Raw genomic sequence first — 20,089 nt, forward strand, 5'->3', positions numbered from 1 at the left:
GTAGTAGCCAAATAAAGAATTTCAATTATTATTGTAATAGTAACGACTAGTATTGGATAGTCAGATTTTTTTATGAAAATAAGAGACGAGACGAGCTAGACGTTCAGCTGATGTTTATTGATACGCCCTGCCTATTAAAATGTCTTAGTCTATCTAGACGTATAAATGATCTAAGAAAATTTTATTGGCAACATTTCAATTCGAATAGAATGTTATGTACTAGTAGTTAGTTGGCAGGAAAAGTATATTGAAGTATTAGCAAATTGTCATATTTTGCAGCATACACTGTTAAAGAGATAAGACAATCTACTTAATATATAAAATTCTTGAGTCGGGGTCTTAAACTCCTCCGAAACTGCTTTACCGGTTCTGATGAAATGTCGAGTGCATATTGGGTAGATCTGAGAATCGGACAACATCTATTTTTCATCACCCTAAATGGTAAGGGTGGTCCACGCCAATTTTTTTTTTTTAATTTTTTTGAGTTTTTTTTTAAATTTGTTTGATTATGGGTCAGCAATAAAAAATACATACAACTTCAAATTTTCACCCATATTCGATCAACAGTTACTTTTGTATCGCGATTTTAATATCGGCAGTACAACGTTTGCTGGGTCAGCTAGTAATATATAAAATTTCAAATTCAAATTCAAGTATTATTATTAAAAATAGGATTCAAATCACTTATTGAACGTCAAAAACTACCACCCATTCAAAATAGACTGCCCCAGACCTGAGAAGAACGGGCGCGAGAAACTCAGCGGGCTTTTTTTTATAAACATTTGGATTACAATGTGATATCTTAAAACAAACATTTACTGTGGTATGATTAAGAAAATCGTTTATGCTACAGTAACCTTTACCACACAAACGTTTTTTAACAATTATTTTAAATTTCGTAACACATTTGTTTCGTACATTTTCTGGGATCATATTGTAAAGCGCGTCTTTTATACGTCGCGTAATAAAAGACTTACTAACACTACGTAACCGAGTAGTAGGCAAGTTTATGTTTGTTCCTCGTGTTAAGATTATGATTGTCACAGTTTATAGCAAATTATTCAATGTGCTTATGAACATATAGAACATTATCAAGAATATATTATAAACTCACATAGATACCTCTCGCCTTTACTTTAGTTATTCTAAAAGTATATTATTATGTAGCCGATATTAATACCATCTTTGTGTTGACAAGTGTTAATCGATCGATGTATAATTTAGGTCCAATAGAAATTAAATAAAGTATAAAAAATAAACATATTGACTGTCAGCTCTCAATACAAAAATAAATGGTCCTTATTGGTCATTAATCATTTCCCAAGCTTTGAAATTATCACCGGAATGAAAGGAAATGAAATGAAAATAATAAAAAAATTAAAAGAAATCAAATTAAAAAAAGACGTATCGAAAATAAGTATTTCAATCATAATATATTGCAAATTTTATTAAGAAATTTACATGAAAAAAATATAGCATTTAGTTTTAAATTCATAACTCAAACTATAAATATTTAAGGAATTCTGAGAAAAGATCCTTAAAGAAGAGGATATTTCAAATAAAAAAATCGAGAATAATTCTGTCAAAACACCTGACATATTAATAGTTATAGATTTTTTAACGAAAAACTAAATACTATTTTTTATCATTTTAATTTTTAATTACAATTGCACTAAATATAAAAGTGTACGACTCGGTAATTGAAGTTCAAATTAAGCATTCAAACGAATGCACTAACTGGGATTCGAAGCCGGGACACTGAGCCTTGAGCTAAGAGGTCATCAATTGAATTAATTTTCTTTCTAAAATAATTGTTTACTGTCCAAATAATAAATAATTTTCTACTGTCGTAGCAAATGCAATATTGTAGTTTTCCCGCTAGGAGAAAATTTCATTAACGGTGCACATGTTCAATTATCGAGTGGATATATAGGAGTAGACGAATATGGTGTGTAGCTTGCTGATATCAAACTACATTTACTGATAAATAGTTATTGATTGTTGCGTGAATATATTTTAGTTCAATAATCCAGTGATAGATATACGATTTGAGGCTATAAATGTCATTGAGAACACGGACGAGTTAAAAAAGAAGGAATCCGCGCCATGATATTAACAAGTGAAGCACCGTTATGCTAGTATGTGTGCGGTTACGGGGGATACCATTTACACATATTTTTCTCTCTTAAATAATCATATAAGGCCACAAATACTTTTATAGTATTGTTTTTACATTTTATCACAACGCACGACAGCATTTTTATAATATTTTATTGCGACGCAAACTGATCTGTCACAGGCGATGGCAAATCTCATAATGGCGGCCGACCGGCTTGTGTTAGTGTAAGTGTGTGCGTGGGGCTATGTACGTTTACCGGCTTGTTTTGGTGGTTCACTGTTATGTAAGGTGACACGGAGTCCTTCTTTTTTACTCGTGACACTAAATATTCTGTTACCGATTGAAGCGTGAACCATAGATTATGTATTGATAGAATATTGTATTGCATTCTGTTTTTAGAACTAAAAAAACGAATTCGCCTGATTTCTTACTGAGCAACTTTGCCGGCAACGCTCCTGTGATTCCTCTGGTGTTGCAAGAGAATGTGGGCGGTGGTGATCACTTAACATCAGGTGACGCTATTCGCTCCTCCATAAAAAGCGGCCATAAGAGTCAGACTCGCCCATGAAGGGTTCCGTAGCAGCAAGTAACATAATATAAAAGTTCTTGTAGTTCGTTGTAACTTTCATCGATGTTATAATAATAGTGTACTTTTTTAAATTAAGTTATTTATGACGTATTAAAAAAAACTACTTACTAGATCTCGTTTGAATCAATTTTCAGTGGAAGTTTGCATGGAATAATATACATCGTATATCTTTTTAGTTTTATCATTTTCTTATTTTAGTAGTTACAAGGGGGGGGAGAGGGGTCACATTTTAACACTTTGGAAGTGTCTCTCGCGCAAACTATTAGAAACGTTAATATCATTTTTGAATAGCTATCTATAGGACGTGGTATATACGTATGGATTTGATGAAAAAAGAATTTTGAGTTTCTTAAGTATGGGGACCCCCAAATTTAATTGTTTTTTTTTTCTATTTTTGTGTGAAAATATAATGCGGTTCATAGAATATATCTACCTACCAAGTTTCAACATTATAGTTGTTATAGTTTCGGAAAAAGTGGCTGTGACACACGGACGGACAGACAGACAAGACGAATCTATAGGGGTTCCGTTTTTTTCCATTTGGCTGCGAAAACATGAAAAGAGCAGCGAATAGCGCTTGTCAAATTGCTCCTTTTAGAGGAGTTTAGTTTAGATTTATGTAAATACTATTCTATTTTAAACGTTATGTTTTTGTAAGGTTTTCTATGCATTTAATAAAATATCATCAATTTAAGTTGTACAATAAATATTTTTTGAAATAACATTTGCTCTATGTTCTATAAACAATACCGATTCCCTTATATTTGTCCGTTTGTCTGTATGACAAGGCAACGCAAAACTACTGAAAAGTTTTAATTGTTCTTATTTTTAATATTATCAAGGGGTGGGGACAAAATATAGGCTACAAATTATAACGTAACATACAGATATATTATATTTGCTGCTCTATATTTCTGTGCAAACGGACGGACGTGGTCGCTTACTATGGGCCTTATGAGAAACCTCATGGTCGCTCAGCGATGCAATGGAGAGGGCTATGCTCGGAGTTTCCCTACGAGATCGAATCAGAAATGAGGAGATCCGTATAAAAACCAAAGTTACCTTAGTTAGTTAGTTGTAGGGCAGGCCACATAGTTCGACGGACAGATGGCCGTTGGGGCAGTAAAGTCCTCGAATGGCGACCACGTACCAGAAGACGCAGTGTTGGTAGGTCCGTCCCACAAGATAGACCGACGTCTGGTCAAGATCGCCGCAATACGTTGGATGAGGGCAGCGCAGGACCGATTGCCGTGGAAGTCTTTTAGGGAGGGCTTTGTCCAGCAGTGGACGTCTTCAGGCTGATGATGATGATGATTTGTGTGCTCGTGGACGATTTCACAGGGCAGAAACCAGTCTGAAATACATCCTTTACTTTAACCAGTATGGCATTACATTTCAAATTATAAATAACACTTTTCTCTTTTTATTAATCAAATCAATCTTTGGTCAAAGAATATGTAATATTAGGTACAAGATTTGGTAGCTTCAGCGGACAATGAGTCTATTGATGCTAACAGAATGTATTAGGTTTCTTGTGTTGGTACAATAAGGGTAGTGACGAGCTCTCCGTGGGTCCACGAGTATTCCAGTCATGTTTTTATTCATGTTTCGTAAGCCACTCATGTCTCACTATCATCTTTTAACTTGATCTTCTGCAAAAATATTGGCAGTTGAAAAGACTGCCGATAATAATAATAATACTAATATATTTATTTGCAAAAAAGATAGAATATAATGGTGTTAAATTGTTATAAAAATGAGCCTATATGTTTTGCTAGCACTATTCCTAACATGCAAATATTTAACTTAATACAATTATTATCAGAATTTCTTATCTATGAATTCCTTAAGCATTTAGCCAACTGTATGGCTTATTCATAAATTATCTAGAATTTAAACTTTTAATGCTACTCGGTAAGTTATTATAAATACGAACACAATAACTACATACAAAACTTTTATTATATTTAGTAATTTTGGGAACATCATATAGAACGTGTCTTTGAGGATAGATGTGAAAAATGAGAACTCTTAGTCTTAAAATTTGAAATTTCCTAATGTTTTAAAACACTTACGGCCTTACAAATAAAATTGGCATAAACTTATAACTAGTCATAAACCAAGAATATGTAAAATGTTTACAAATAGACATTTGCTTACGAATGGTTTGTTCGGACGTATAACGTTTCCCGCGTTTATTTGCAAGGCAGCTTGTCATTCGGAAAATTTCAGAATTATCATTGTATTGACAGTGTTGTCAACGATATTGTAAACATTTTGCATTTTCTTTGTTTATAATCAGTTATAACTTTATACCAAGTTTATTTGTAAGGCCGTTGAATTTTTAATTTCAATTTATTTTAAAAACTTATTTTCAATAATATATTAATCAAACACAAACACTATTTCAACAATGCACAGTATACACATTGATCTTTTCACTAAATCCATTAAATTTCACTTATAAGATATACACAAATTTGGTAACATAAGCTTCGTGTTATTTTACATTGAAATTAATAAAATACAAAATATTTACTCATAATATGTGATCCCAGTGTGTTTCTTATATCTTGTAATATTATTTTAACAAAGTTTTTACAACGCAACCTGGCATTTTAGTTTCAATTATTAGCAAAGTTTGACAGCACACGTGGCATGTCAACATCACACATTGTTCCCGACTGGCTCGAGTACGCCCACTTGGGCGTAGTATTAGTTGCCACACTTTGCGACTACGCCTGCGGTATCTAGTTGGAGCGAAGCGGAGACCAATCCTTAATTAAAGCGTTATTTATTAATTAATAATAATATTCTAGTGATGCTTGTTTTGCACACCGTAACCAAGCGACTATGTGACGTCATCGACGTCAGGTCTTTGCATCTTTGACCAGTGGGAGGCTCCTTTGCACAGGATGCCGTCTAGATTATGGGTACCACAACGGCGCCTATTTCTGCCGTGAAGCAGTAATGTGTAAGCATTACTGTGTTTCGGTCTCAAGGGCACCGAAGCTAGTGAAATTACTGGGCAAATGAGACTTAACATCTTATGTCTCAAGGTACTGTCTACAAATTTTGTATTGTTCGATTATTGTAAGAATAGTAAACAACGAGGGTAGAACGTAATTCCATTATATTTTAAAAGAGACACAAAACATGGCAATATAATTATGGCCAAGCTTAAAAACAGTGGGGCCAAGAATCAACCCTTCATTAACCGCATGATTTGACAAGAATAACGCGATCAGGCTGTATTCATCAAAAACAAATTAAGTCCCTTCTCTTGACTGCACAATACAATTTGTAATACTCGAAAAACAACTTAAGGCTGGGGACCGAGCCAACGGCCTTGAGGAATCGAGCGGAGCTAGGTTACCTCTCTCGCACAAGATCGCCTTAGTTTTAATTCAGAATTAGAAGTATTTCTAATTTATTACAAACATAATAAAATTATCATTACAAAACTATGTCATGTTAAATAGTATTTATGTACATTTTATCAACTATCGTAAATTTTCTATCAATAATGAGCATAGCTCCAACTGCAACGTTAAAAGTTAGAAGTATTTTGGTGATTCTTTTTTGCACTGTCTATAAATAATAGAAATGTAAAGAAAAAAATAATTAACTCCTCATATTCTGAATATATATATATATTTTTTTAAATATAAGCTTTATATATAACCTCAAGGAATGGTTACAATTATGCGATTTTTAGTGGCCTTAAGGCGACTCATGCAACATTCCTTTATTCCATTTCCTTGATGTGGGGAATTTAAAAGCACAATTACAAGTACAATTTGTATATTCATAATGATAGCGCTATTTGCAATCAATAAATCTCTAACACGACTAGTATTTTCTTTGATTGACGCGAGTATTAGACGTTTTAATTAACCATTTTTAAATGATAAAAACGCGTGTAACCAGTAAAGTGTAATATTCCACTGCGAGATGCGGGTATCTATCTATAAACTGGACTGCGACTGTGGTCTGTCTTACAATGGGCAAACCCAACGCAATATCTCAGGCCGACTTACGGCCGTTCCCAATAAACTATCTATAGATAGAGATAAATTACTACCTGCTACTGTTGGCACCTCGAGGCATTAGAAAGAGAGGCAGGCCTTGTGGTAGGTGGACAGACGAAATAGTGGCGGTGGCGGGGCAAGGTTGGATAGAGACTACAAAAACCAAAACTAAATGGAGTTCTTTAGAGGAGGCTTTTACCCAAAAGGGGTCCATAAAACAAGAGATAGAGATAGTAACTTAGAGTAATATTAAACAATTGTTATTTTTGCATGGAATCAAATAAAGCTTCATTATTATTATTACTATTATACTGTTAGTAATTAGCTTTGAATAATCTGAAACTGTCCCAATATTCCCGATAAGTCATTCATATCGCCTTATATAACGCGTGAATTTTTTTCATTTTTAGAAAGTTCAAAAGTACCTTTCTTATTTATTGATATAAATAATTCAATACCTATCTATACGTCTAACACGTTATTATAATCTATTTATTTTTTAATTAGGTTTGCCAATGGTAATAACATAAAGGCATAGAAGGCATTTAATTTTCTCAAACTTGATTCCATTAGAATTATTTTTGATGTCATTTCTAATACTACTACCGCTTCGGAAACAAATGGCGCCCTGAGAGAGAAGAAGCGGCGCAAGAAACTCTTGAAGCATTCTTTTTTTTTGCTCTTTTTATTAAAATATACAATATTGTACTGTCATTATTATTGCTAATTAATAATCATAATCTAGTCCCAGGCTGTCTGATCCCTTAGATATTCACCTGTGGAGTAGTAGGATTTACGACAGAGCCATTTTTTAATAAAATATTTACACTTATAATTATGCTAAGTTACAAATGTTTTATTACTAAATGAAGGTGAATACCGCAAGCGAAAATATATTTGAAATAGTTGTATAAAATTAGTATGAATTAAAAAAAAACATTTATGATACAAACATAATAATATGATCTAACGAAATTAAAAAAATGAACAAAATCTAACAAAGAAGTTGAGATATAAACAATTTGTTATGTTTTTAAAGTGATAATATAATAAAATAAATGACTTTCTTAATGATACCACAGATTGGGAATGGAGCGACCGCCCTCAGGCTATTAAATAATAAGTTTAATTGAACAATGTTACTTTGTTACTTTGTAAATGTTGCTTTAATTGTAAAACATATTTTTGATGAAAAAAAAAGCCCGCTGAGTTTGTTGCGCCCATTCTCCTCAGGCCTGAGGCATTCATTTTGGAATGGGTGGTAGTTTTTTGACTTTTAATAAGTGATTTCACATCCTATTTTGAATAAAAATATTTGAATTTGAATTGATAACCCTCACTTCTAGGATTAATACAACTCTTTGAGGAGTCGAGCAAAGCATACACGATTTTATGACGATATTCGTACGTCACTCGAACGATTTGCTCAGCTCAATACATATCAATAATTAATTTATGATATATTTTTCTGATCTGAAAACTATATTATGCTAAGTTAACGTAAAAATGGAATCAAATGCTGTTTAATAGGATTTCATAAGGCCAGCTAACATTAAAAGGTTAATCGTTCACATAAACCATGCTAACAATACATTCACGAGGCACAGGGACTCAGACATCTCGCGTTATTATACTCGTAAAGTTCGCCCTTTCCTTGCATAATGACATGACGAATTGCGTTCGCGATATTTTTGTGCTTCTTTATACTACCGGGTCATTACATTTGGTATTATAGAATGGATATGACGTCACATTATTGTTCCGGACACAACAGACATTTATTTATTTTTTTATTAATTCCTCAATGATGTCCTCCTTGGCATCCTCAATTACAATTAATGGGCAGGGCGTATCAATTACCAACATCTGAACGTCCTGCTCGTCTCGTTCCGTATTTTCATAAAAAAAATGTAACGTGTACCTTTATACCTAACAATTGCACTGTGCAACAATATATTTATCCGGGGGAAGCTCCTTGGCACAGGATGCCGGCTAGATTATGGGTACCACGACGGCACCTATTTCTGCCGTGAAGCAGTAATGTTACTGTGTTTCGGTCTGAAGGGCGCCGTAGCTACTGAAATTACTGAGCAAATGAGACTTAACATCATAATATGTCTCTAGGTGACGAGCGCAATTGTAGTTTTTCAAGATGGCGCATCAATTACCATCAGCTGAACGTCCTGCTCATATCGTCCCTCATTTTCATAAAAAATAATATATTTCCTGCTACATCGAATGAATTGGTATATTATGGCCGTATGAAAACACACCCAATCATTATAAAACAAAAAGCTATTCACACTATCCTGTTACTTAAAGCCTGTGTGATGAAAACAATAATAAAATATCATATTGATACACAAACATTATTATTAACAGGTTCAAAATCAATTAACGGCCGTGCAATATCGTATACATATTTATTTATTTTTAATCGCTTATAAAATGCTCACAGAATACCTTTATTGATTTATGGTGTATGTAGATGATGCAGCTACTGTACTCAATAACTTTTGTATTAATTTACGTTTACTTTTTTGACTTACTCGTGTAAGACATTGACTATTTGACGTTTGAGTGTGTCTGTTGCATCATTTTACATTTTACATATTATACTAGCTGACCAGACAGACGTTGTTCTGTACATAATAAATAAAATACCGTTTTTGATGAATTTGTCAATAATTTTTCATTGTAACATAATAATATGCTCCTTGTTGTTATAATGAAATTGTTTCACAGCAGAACTGTCAAACCGCGCGTCAAAAATACTCTCACAGAAAATATGTCCAAACAAAACAAATATTGGAAATAAAAATATTTATGGGTCCCAAATCGAAATAAAAACTACCCTATCTCTCAAGTTGGACCAAACTGCATTCCATGAAGTAATCCCCATTGAAATCCGTTCATTAGTTTAGGAGTCCATTGAGGACAAACATTGTGACACGAGATTTATATATATTAAGATTGTAATTTGAAATGATTTGTAAATCGATGTACTTAAATGTAAATCTTGATATAAAAGAGTGGCAATGAGTTTATTGCTACTTCTTCTCATTAGCTCAACCCTTTACGAAGTAGCGGTAGATTCAATAAGAAACTTTTTTTTTTGACATTCATAAGTGTCATTTCCGTGACCTACGTGAATAAACTTATTTTGATTTGATTTGATTTTATCTCTAGTCACAGATATATTGCTGTCACCGTTTAGTAAAAATATCTTATATATCAATAGTTATGTTCACTATAGGTATTTTATTAGTTATAGTCCAATGCTATCTGTCCATAGGTAATTTATGATTACAATAAGTGATGTAAGTAAGCGTAAAAGGATAGATTCGCTTACCTCTAGTAAGTTAAACTATAGATAGGTTATTGAAAACGGCCGTAAACCAAGTAAAGAAGTGTACTGTAACAAGGAGTTCTTATCCGCATATAAGAACTCATTGTTTTTTGGTTGGCCGTAAGGTAAAAGAATAATATTTTATTCTAATTTAAAATATTGACGCGGATGAGAAGACAATCGAATAGTAACAGATAGAAATGATGAGAAGTGAAAATGGTGAGCCTTTAGTCTAATATTTAATGTTTATAATTAATAGGTTTTAACTTAATAAATAATCATAATAAATTTCGTTTATTTCAAAGATTACATATACATTTTTTTTAGTGGTTGAGACTTCCCAGTAAGTTGCATTAGGACACTTGTATTGGGAATATCTCGCAACTTCCTTAGCAGATACATTTTATTTAGTAAACAATATAGAATTGGAACTTTGATGGGGTCCGTCTATACAATGTGTGTGTTTATCATGTCAGTCTGATCAGAAGATTTTCCACTTCATCATAAGCAAGACAAGTTAGCCAATTATTTAAAGCTTTTCGGCATAGATGTAATGTCATAGGATATATATTTAGGACACGATTTATTTTATTATATAAGAACACTTATTGACAGCTAAACTGTCGTTCAGCAAAAGTAGTGCGAACAGTAATGGTATCTGCTACTTTGACCTGAAAGTGATTATAGAAGTATTAGAAGAAACATTGTTTTATTACAAAGATCCCGTGTGTGAGGGAGGACTCACGCAGTACAATACTAAGTACTAGAGATATATGTATGAGAAGAACGTTGAAAAGAAACATGTAAAGAACAGCGAAGTGACAATATTATGGTTCCAATGAGAAAATAAATATCTTTAAACCTAAATCGCTTCGTAATTAGTAATTGGCAGTACTGAATCGTAACATTCAAATATATGGTCTAACGGCCGTTTTCAATAAGGTATATCTAGTTACGGATACATTGCTGTCACCGTTCAATGAAAAGATCTTAAGAAAATTTATTGAATTAGGCGTTGCTTTGCGGAAATCCATAATTATACAAATGATTTAAGTTTTCTTTAGTGTTAATTCTGTCAATATTTGTTTTTGAACACAAGAGACAACACGTCCTGAGGAATTAAAGAAAACTTAAATCATTTGTATGACAAGATCTTATCTATCCATAGTTATGTCCAATATAATTATAGTGCAATTCTTTATGATGATAGGTTATTGAAATGTAAGTTAAATTAAGGGTAGATAAGATATTGAAAACGGCCGTAATTATGTAGTTTGTATTGTAAAATATCGTTGCCATTCTCATTTTATATGTAAAAGTGTAGCAAACTTTTTGATATTTGTAATATATAAAATTCTGGTGTTAAACTTTGAACTCCTCCGAAACGGCTTGACCGATTCTCATGAAATTTTGAGTGCATATTGGGTAGGTCTTGAGAATCGGACAACATCTATTTTTCATCCCCCTTAATGTTAAGGGTGGTCCACATGATTTTTTTTTTAATTTTTTTGACATTTTTGTTAAATTTGTTAGATTATGAGTCAGCATTAAAAAATACATACAACTTCAAATTTTCACAATCGGCAATACAACGTTTGCTGGGTCAGCCTAGTATGATATATTTTTATAAGAAGAAAAATATTAAGTTTTTTTTTAATAAAAGTAAATTACTGGGCGTTTGATAGCCTAAAACGTTCCCCTTCCCCGGAAACTCCAGATGTTTCAACACTGATGCAAGTTATTGTCGATATTTGTGACTGTACAACAAGGATTTTATAAATGTTAACAACAACGAGAGCATAAAACAGTATATTCGTTAAAAAAGTGCAGTATTCGAATTTACAAAATCGATATTCACTACGGTTGTAATTTATTCTATACTTCATTCCCTATTTTGTCGTAAACTAAGTTGCCCGGTGAATGCGTATTTTTTGCTCGAAAAACCGGTGTGAAATTTTTAAAACAAATTCATTCGGTGAGATAATGGAGAACGCGAGTTTTGTGTAATTGAGAGCGTGACGTTGGCAACCCGCGGTGAAAAAGTAGAAAAGTTTAGTTGTGTAGTCCATAAATACAGCCACGAATACAAGCTGCTCCACACCCAGTGTTAACTTCGTTACAGAACAAAAAAAAAAAAGAAAATGTCAGTACTTACACACGCGTTAGAAGTTATAGATACTTCTCTGGCGTCGGAAAAATAAAGTACATATATAATTTTAATACAGTTACAATAAAAAATAAACAAAATATTTCATTTGAATTTGGAATCTGTCATTTTTATATGATTGTTCATTGAGTTTTCTCATATTGGCGCTTATATATTGTAAAAAAAAACCGATATTAAAATGGAGTGGAGTGATAAAGACAACCGAATCGCTATGATTGCATTACACAAAGTAGTTATGGAGCCAAATGCAATTTTTAAAACTCTCCATACGCTTGGTATTAGTAAAATGTTTGTCTACTGGGCTATTCATAGGTACACTGAGACCTGTTTGTGACAGAAAAAGATCTGGTTGTCCACGTAGTATTCGTACGAAAAAGGAGGTCAAAGCATTAAGGGGAAGAATTCGAAGAAATTCTGTCTGAAAGCAAAAGATTTTATCTCGGAGACGAAGAGAGCAGCTAGAGCCATGTAGCGTATTTAAAAAGATGACTTTGGGCTTGAAGTAAATTAATTTTAAAAAGACTAGGGTGGTAAAATCGAAACAACTACTGAAGCGGTACGCAAAGAAAAAAATTTTGTTTATGGATGAGAAGTTTTTACAATTGAGCAACATTTTAACAAACAAAATGGCCGAATTAATTCTCAAAGTTCTAAGAAAGCTTCCCATTAGCAACGTGGACACTATCCGACTTCAGTGATGGTTTAATGAGGTATTAGCTATGAAGGAGTGACTGAGCCAAACTTTTGCGAAAAAGGTATCAAAAAATCGGCGCAAGTGTATCAATATACCTTCTTGAGAAGGTAGTGAAGCCCCTTAATAACACCATGTTTAATTACCAAGATGGTCTTTCCAGCAAGACTCGGCGCCGTGTCATAAAGCTCAGTCTACGCATTCTTGGTCGGAAACGAACGTTTCGGACTTCATCAGAGCTGAAGACTTGTCGTTGTCTAGTCCCGATCTTAATCCGCTGGATTATGATTTATGGTCTGGAAGTGAAGAATTTTCCCATGGAAAGAGTGCGTGCTTCTATTGATAACTGGCCTCAACGTATAAAGGACTATATTGCAGCCAATGGAGACCACTTTGAACAAACTTTTTATATTTGAAATTGTTTTATATTTATGTATTAAACTAACACACTGTAAAAGTAATACATGTTATTTGCAATACATATTTTATTTTCTTCTTTGTTTCAATATTTATGGCAATACTAGGTATTGTTATGATGCTTTAAATAAAACCTACCTTATATATATATAAGGGTACCATAATTGTAGAAATTTTGTTAATATCAGTGTGATTTTTTATTTAAAACGTAAAACAGCTCCGAGTGAACAGATCTTCATCAGAAAAAAGGGACAGACTTACAAACGTAAAACTTATAGCAACCATCTTTTATGTCCGGGTTGAAAAAAATACCTAACTGTTACTCCACGGATGTTAAACTGAAAAAGTGTTTACATTGCTGCCTATTGACCAATAATATTCTTAACAACTGGAGTAAACGCAGAAATGTATATTCATAGCAGTGGAAGCTTATTATGGCGTCATTTGTGGCATGTGCCATATTTCGGCTTTGCTTTTGTATTAGGTGCATTGTCTATACGTATAGAACGTGGTTTAATGTAAAAACAGTTAATACACTCAATATATATTCAAGAGAAACCTAGAAAGAACATACGGCATAAGTTCTAACGCTGGAAAATAACGTCGACAAAGTTTTTCCCCATTTCAATTCCGTCTCATAATTTTATTCTTCACAAACTTAAATGCTAGTTAAGTGCTAAAAATAGTGAGTAAGCGCTTCTATTCAATTTTTATTACGACAACGTTGAATCGAGTCGAAAGTTTTACTGATCTATTAAAACAGGATTATTTCGCTGTATCACTAATAGGCTGTTAGCGGCGTGGAAAATTTACAGGAAAAACCATAAATATTTCCACATAATAAAATTTAATCTTCGTTTCATGGAATACGTTACGATATATTACACTTTTTAAGTGCCTATTAGAAACGACTTATTTATGAGATGAATACATAAATTGTGTTGCTATTTCGATCTGAATCAATTTCTTATTATGTTGTACATCGACCGTTAGAATAACATAAAAAAAATAACAGTCCATTAAATATTATTATTGGGTAAAAAATTAATGCTAACAATACGACGTCTTTCACTTTAATAATTACACCTGTTACACTTTAAACCTAAATTAAATGAAAATGAATTTATTTTAGAAGAAAAACTGACACATTCACACAAAAAAGTAACTCGACTTACTTAATAGAAAAGAAAAAAAGCAATATTATTGTGGCACTGGTCTCCCAAAACTGGAGTCAACTCAGTTACAGTTGTGTCCATACATTAATGAGCACAACTGATTTTCAGTGACCCCATTGTTTGTAGCTGAACATATTTTATAAGCAAAATATAATTGTGGCACTAAAATGAATATTGTAGAAGAATAGATTTACAAAAAATGTTACTTAAAATGAATAAATAAATAATGAATAACGTATGTGTGTTAATATATAAGAAAAAAATATAATAACTAGCTGACCCAGCAGACGTTGTATTGCCGATATTGAAATGGCGATACAAAAGTAATATAAATAAATCGTAGATGGGTGAAAATTTGAAGTTGTATGTATTTTTTAATCAAACAAACTTAAAAAAAAAAGTCGTATACATTTAGGGGGATGAAAAATAGATGTTGTCCGATTCTCAATATACACACAAAATTTTATGAGAATCGGTCAAGCCGTTACGGAGTAGTTCAAACTTTAACACCGTGACACGAGAATTTTATACTCGTATATTAGGTAATAAAGAGAGGCATAAATGACAAACGAAATTTTAAAATAAGGCCAAGTGCGAGTTGTACTCCCGCACGAAGGATTCCGTACCATACCTTCTAATATTAAAAATGTGAATGTAAGTTTGTTTGTTACGCTTTCACACCTACACCCCTTAACCGGTTTTGATGAAATTTTGTACAGAGATAGACAAGAGCTTGGAAATTGACACAGCCTAAATTTTATCGCGAATAAAAGGCTTGGCGGGGTTGAAATAAGGGTGGAAGTTTGTATAAAAGTTCGACATTATCGAAGATAATACCATAAAACTTTATATTTAGGAAATTGATAAAAAATAAATACGTATTTGTTCTAGCGTAATTTACACCTGTATGGAGATGAAAATGGGGGACGAAAGTTCTACAGTTTGTAGCTTATAAAAATGGATTTACCACAGCAAGTTGTAGTGTATTATTTGCAAAGTGAGTATATTAAAAATAAATGCTGCTCAAAGTAACTATTGCACGCTGATGAAGTCGCAGGTAAAAGGTAGTTCTCTAAAAAACAAAAAGGTAAATCTATAAAATTAAGTTTTTTGACTGATCTATGAATATTTGAACTGTCTCATTGTCACGCTTCATGCGATACATATAGCTGAGGTCTTCCAACTGAGCCAACCTTTCGATTGACGTGTCGTTGTTAAATAAGAGAAGGCTATCAACTGTAAAGTAGATCCTGTATATGAAACCACAACTTGACAGTTGAACAAAGCGTACAAGATTTATCAACGATACGTCACTCGGCTCCATTGGAAGAGCACTCACACGGAATGCGAGAGGTCGCGGGTTCGAGTCTTGCATCGCTCATAAATTTTATTTGTGTGTTTAATCCCAGAAGTGAGGGTTATCACTTTAAAAAAACATAACAAATCAACTTATAATATTATGTAATTGATTGATGATTTAAATTTTTATCAACCATAAATATAAAATTAGGGAGCGCTTTTATGCAAGCCCGACAGACATGCCCTCTAATAATTTCATAAAAATAAACGGGAAAATCCTTGTCAACGGAGTGGGAGCAGTTCGTGCTTTGAATAAATTTCTTCAAAGGATCGTTTTCAATTTCATGGCTCAATCTTCGGGATCTCAGTGAGAATATGTAACAGGGCATTTGTCGGTGTCAACAGGGTATAATGAGCCTACTTCGCATTAGATACATGTTTGCAGATGATTTTATCCAAAGCGAAGACGGGATAACGGCATTCTGGTTACAGTTACGACGTGCTTCTGGACGAGACGATAATTTGTTTTGTGAATATATTATCGTTCGTGAATTCATGGTAGTAATAGTTGATCAATATAGAACAATAGTGCAAACAGCATTTTTTAATTTGAGAATTACGGAAACTTAAGAAATTATCAATCTGATGATCAAAAGATCTGGCCGTCCACGTAGTGTTCGTACGAATAAGGTGATCAAAGCAGTAAGGGAAAGAATTTGAAGAAGTCCTGTTCGAAAGCAAAAGATTTTATCTCTGGATATGGAGATACGTGGGTAACACTGAAAATGTTTAGAACTGGCCAGTTAGAAACATTAATAATGAAAACTTTTTTGAAATTCAATTTTAGAACTCATTGGCAACCTAATATAGTGTATTGCATTCATTTGTCATTTGTTTTTGTGAAATTAGCGGCAAATCTAAAACACTTGTTACACGTGAAAATGAACCTAACGCGAGAAAATTTTCGGTCAATGATTTATTTTGACTTCGTTGTGGGCTTACTCAACAACAAAGCTATGATAGGCTGTGATTAGTATTTCTTAATGAAGCCCCATCTCGTGCCAATATTTACAATTATTGGTTTAACGAGTTTAAGCGTGGACGTAGCAATCTCAATGATAATCCGCGTGAGGAACGTTCTTTAACAGGGACTACTGAAGATAGCATCAGTGCTGTGCGACGCATGATAGAGGAAGATAAGAGAGTGGCTTATCAGAAGATACGGGCAAGCCTAGGCATTGGTATGAGTAAAGTTAAAAAAATATTACACGAACATTTAGGCTTGAGGAAGCTTTGTTCCAGATGGATTCCCCATACTTTAACTGACGACCAGAAACACCTTCGCATGGACCGGTGTCGCCAAATGTTAGATAAGTTCAACGGCGGTGACTCAAATGATGTATTTGACATAGTCACAGGTGATGAAAGCTGGATATATTGCTACGAACTAAAAGACAATCAGCTCAATGGGTGTTTCCTTTCGAGGGTCGGCCAACTAAGGTAAAGAAAGGAAGAAGTCAAAGTAAAAAGATAATTGCCTCATTTCGCGAAAGTTGTGCTAGAAGATTGAAGGACAGTTACTGCAGACTGGTATGTCAATCGCTGTTTGCCTGTTGTCTTGGAAAAAGTTCAACTGCAGCGCCCTCGAAGCAGGATCCTCCTTCACCATGACAATGCTTCAGCGCACTCCGCAAAATGGACTGAATATTTGACTATGGCAGGTGTCGAGATAATGAGTCATCCGCCAACACTTTAAAGAGATCTCGCGACGCTTCTTAACCATCCCAACATCTTGGTTAGGAAGGCATGTGGGTACACCCTGCTTCACCATAGTCTCAACCCACTAAGACGTCCCCGGCACGTCACGGTAGACCTGACGACATCACCATCGCGAACGCGACATCCACACAAACACTGACGCGCACACACCACCTTTGCAGGCGTAGGTGCGGTCAACCGCCGTAAACCACTGGCACTCGTCACTCTGACGATGGCCAGCGGCCCGCAATCTAGATACACCACACATTCTTTTGATATCCGACGAGACGTTAGTACTCGTCCTTTAAACGTTTCACTCCACTCACACTCACACACGGACTGACTGACGGACTGACATACACCACTTACATAATTACAAACACACTCCACAAACACACACAAACACAAACATATATGCTCACAAACATTTACACTACTTACATACATACAGACATACATACATACATACACACTTACATACATTACACAAAACATCACCACACTCGCCGGCGAGTGTGTTCTTCTCATCTTTTCATCTTTCATCTTCATTTTCATTTTCTCTCCTTCCCACAAGCACACAGCTGGTCCGAGGTTCGAGTCTCCTTTGGAGACGCCCCGCGACTGTTTTTGCGTAGTCTTTGCGGCCTCCACGGCCCACGTCCTATGTCGCTATAAAAGCCTTCAGGGCTAACAGCATAGAGGAGGTTTTTAGTCGGTATGGGGTGAGCGCTTGCGCGACACTCCATATATGAGAGTCCGACATATTACGCGTAAATACGTAAACATATTTTCCTACTCTGGAAAAAAAAGAGTCATCCGCCATACAGTGCTGACCTGGCATCTTGCGACTTTCATTTATTCCCAAGAACTAAAGATAAAATTCGAGGTATTCACTTTACGAGCCCTGAAGATGCGGTGAAAGCGTACGAAAATGCCATATAAGAGAACGGGCCCACTGCTTTTCTCAGTGGTTCCATCGAATGCGACGATATGTAGACAGGAACGGAGATTACATCGAAAAACAATAAAAGTATTGGCAACTTTCTACATTAAGCGGTTTGTCATTTTGTAAAAATTTTCAGTGTTACCTAGGTAGAACCTAGAACCATGTCACGTATCATAAAAGATGACTTAGGACTTGCAGCCTTTAGGAGACCTACTGGTCATTTCTTAACTGATAATTTAAAAAAGAATAGGGAGGTAGCATCGAAACACCTACTGAAGCCGTACGAATAGGGAGGTCCACTACAGAGGAGGGGACCACTTCGAATAAGGTTTTTATATTTTAAATAGTTTTATATATTAATGAAATAAAATTTATGTATTTAATACACTAAATAAAACAAAAACTAAAACTCTTAAGCAATAAATGCTAAAGTTATAAATGCTATTTGCAATAGAAATTTTTTTTCTTTGTTTCAGTCTTCTGTAACCGCAAAAAGTGCTTCAAATAAACAAACCTCAATATAATTCCAAAAAAGATAACTGACGTATCTTTTACGTTACTCACACCTCTGGTAGGAGGATTTGTGTGACAAGACGTTTCAGTCACAAACTTCTGGGATCTTAATTACCGCCGGAGGGTAAATTCTAAATGAATGGTTTTACTTCTAGATTCGCGCCACCGCTCGCTTTTGTAAATCATTTTGGCCACGGATAAGTGAGTCACAGTCATAAATAAATACGAATTCGCACGAAAGAGATACGAAAATAGTTTATTTCTTTACGTGTATTTTATGAAAAAACAATTTAGATTATTATATACATGCACATATTTATAAAGTTAGCACAGCTAATGTGCCTATTTTAACCGACTTCAAAAATCTCCTTTTTAAAATGATAAAACCGTGCCATTGTTTTAACATCCTCCGAGATTTAACCAAATCACTGTTTTTATCATATCCCTGCGACATACATATACACTTTAACACAATAATTTATCTAGTCTGATGTTCAATAAAATGTTTTTTTTTAATTTAATATAATAATAAATATTACTCCTACTAATAATAAAATTAATATAATACTTTAAAATTTGAATTAAATTGATATTAATTTAACTAATGGTCTAGTAATGTATAATGTATGTTTAAACGACTTCAATAAAGGAAGAGGGCTCTCAATTCGTCGGTATGGTTTTTGTTATGTTTGTTACCTCAGAACATTCGACTGGCTGAACCGATTTTGATAATTCTTTTTTATTTGAAAGCTGGTGCTTTCGGTGTAGTGGTGTCAGTAAGTCGGTGTCAGCCAAGATAGGCTTGTAATTAGGATTAAGACACGTGTAATTGTAACTGTGTTTATACATAAGATTTTGCGTAAAAGCTAAATTTTTACTATTATTTTAGTTAACCCGAAGTTTCGAGACCTTTTAAAATTACGTTTTCAGGGGTTAGCTAAAATAATAATAAAAATGCAACTTTCACGCAAAATCTAATGTTAAAACACAGTTACAATTACACGCATTTTAATCCTTTAAAAGTGTTTTATTTAA

The sequence above is a fragment of the Leptidea sinapis genome, chromosome 30, assembly GCF_905404315.1.
Source record: "Leptidea sinapis chromosome 30, ilLepSina1.1, whole genome shotgun sequence".
Classification (NCBI taxonomy): Eukaryota; Metazoa; Arthropoda; class Insecta; order Lepidoptera; family Pieridae; genus Leptidea; species Leptidea sinapis.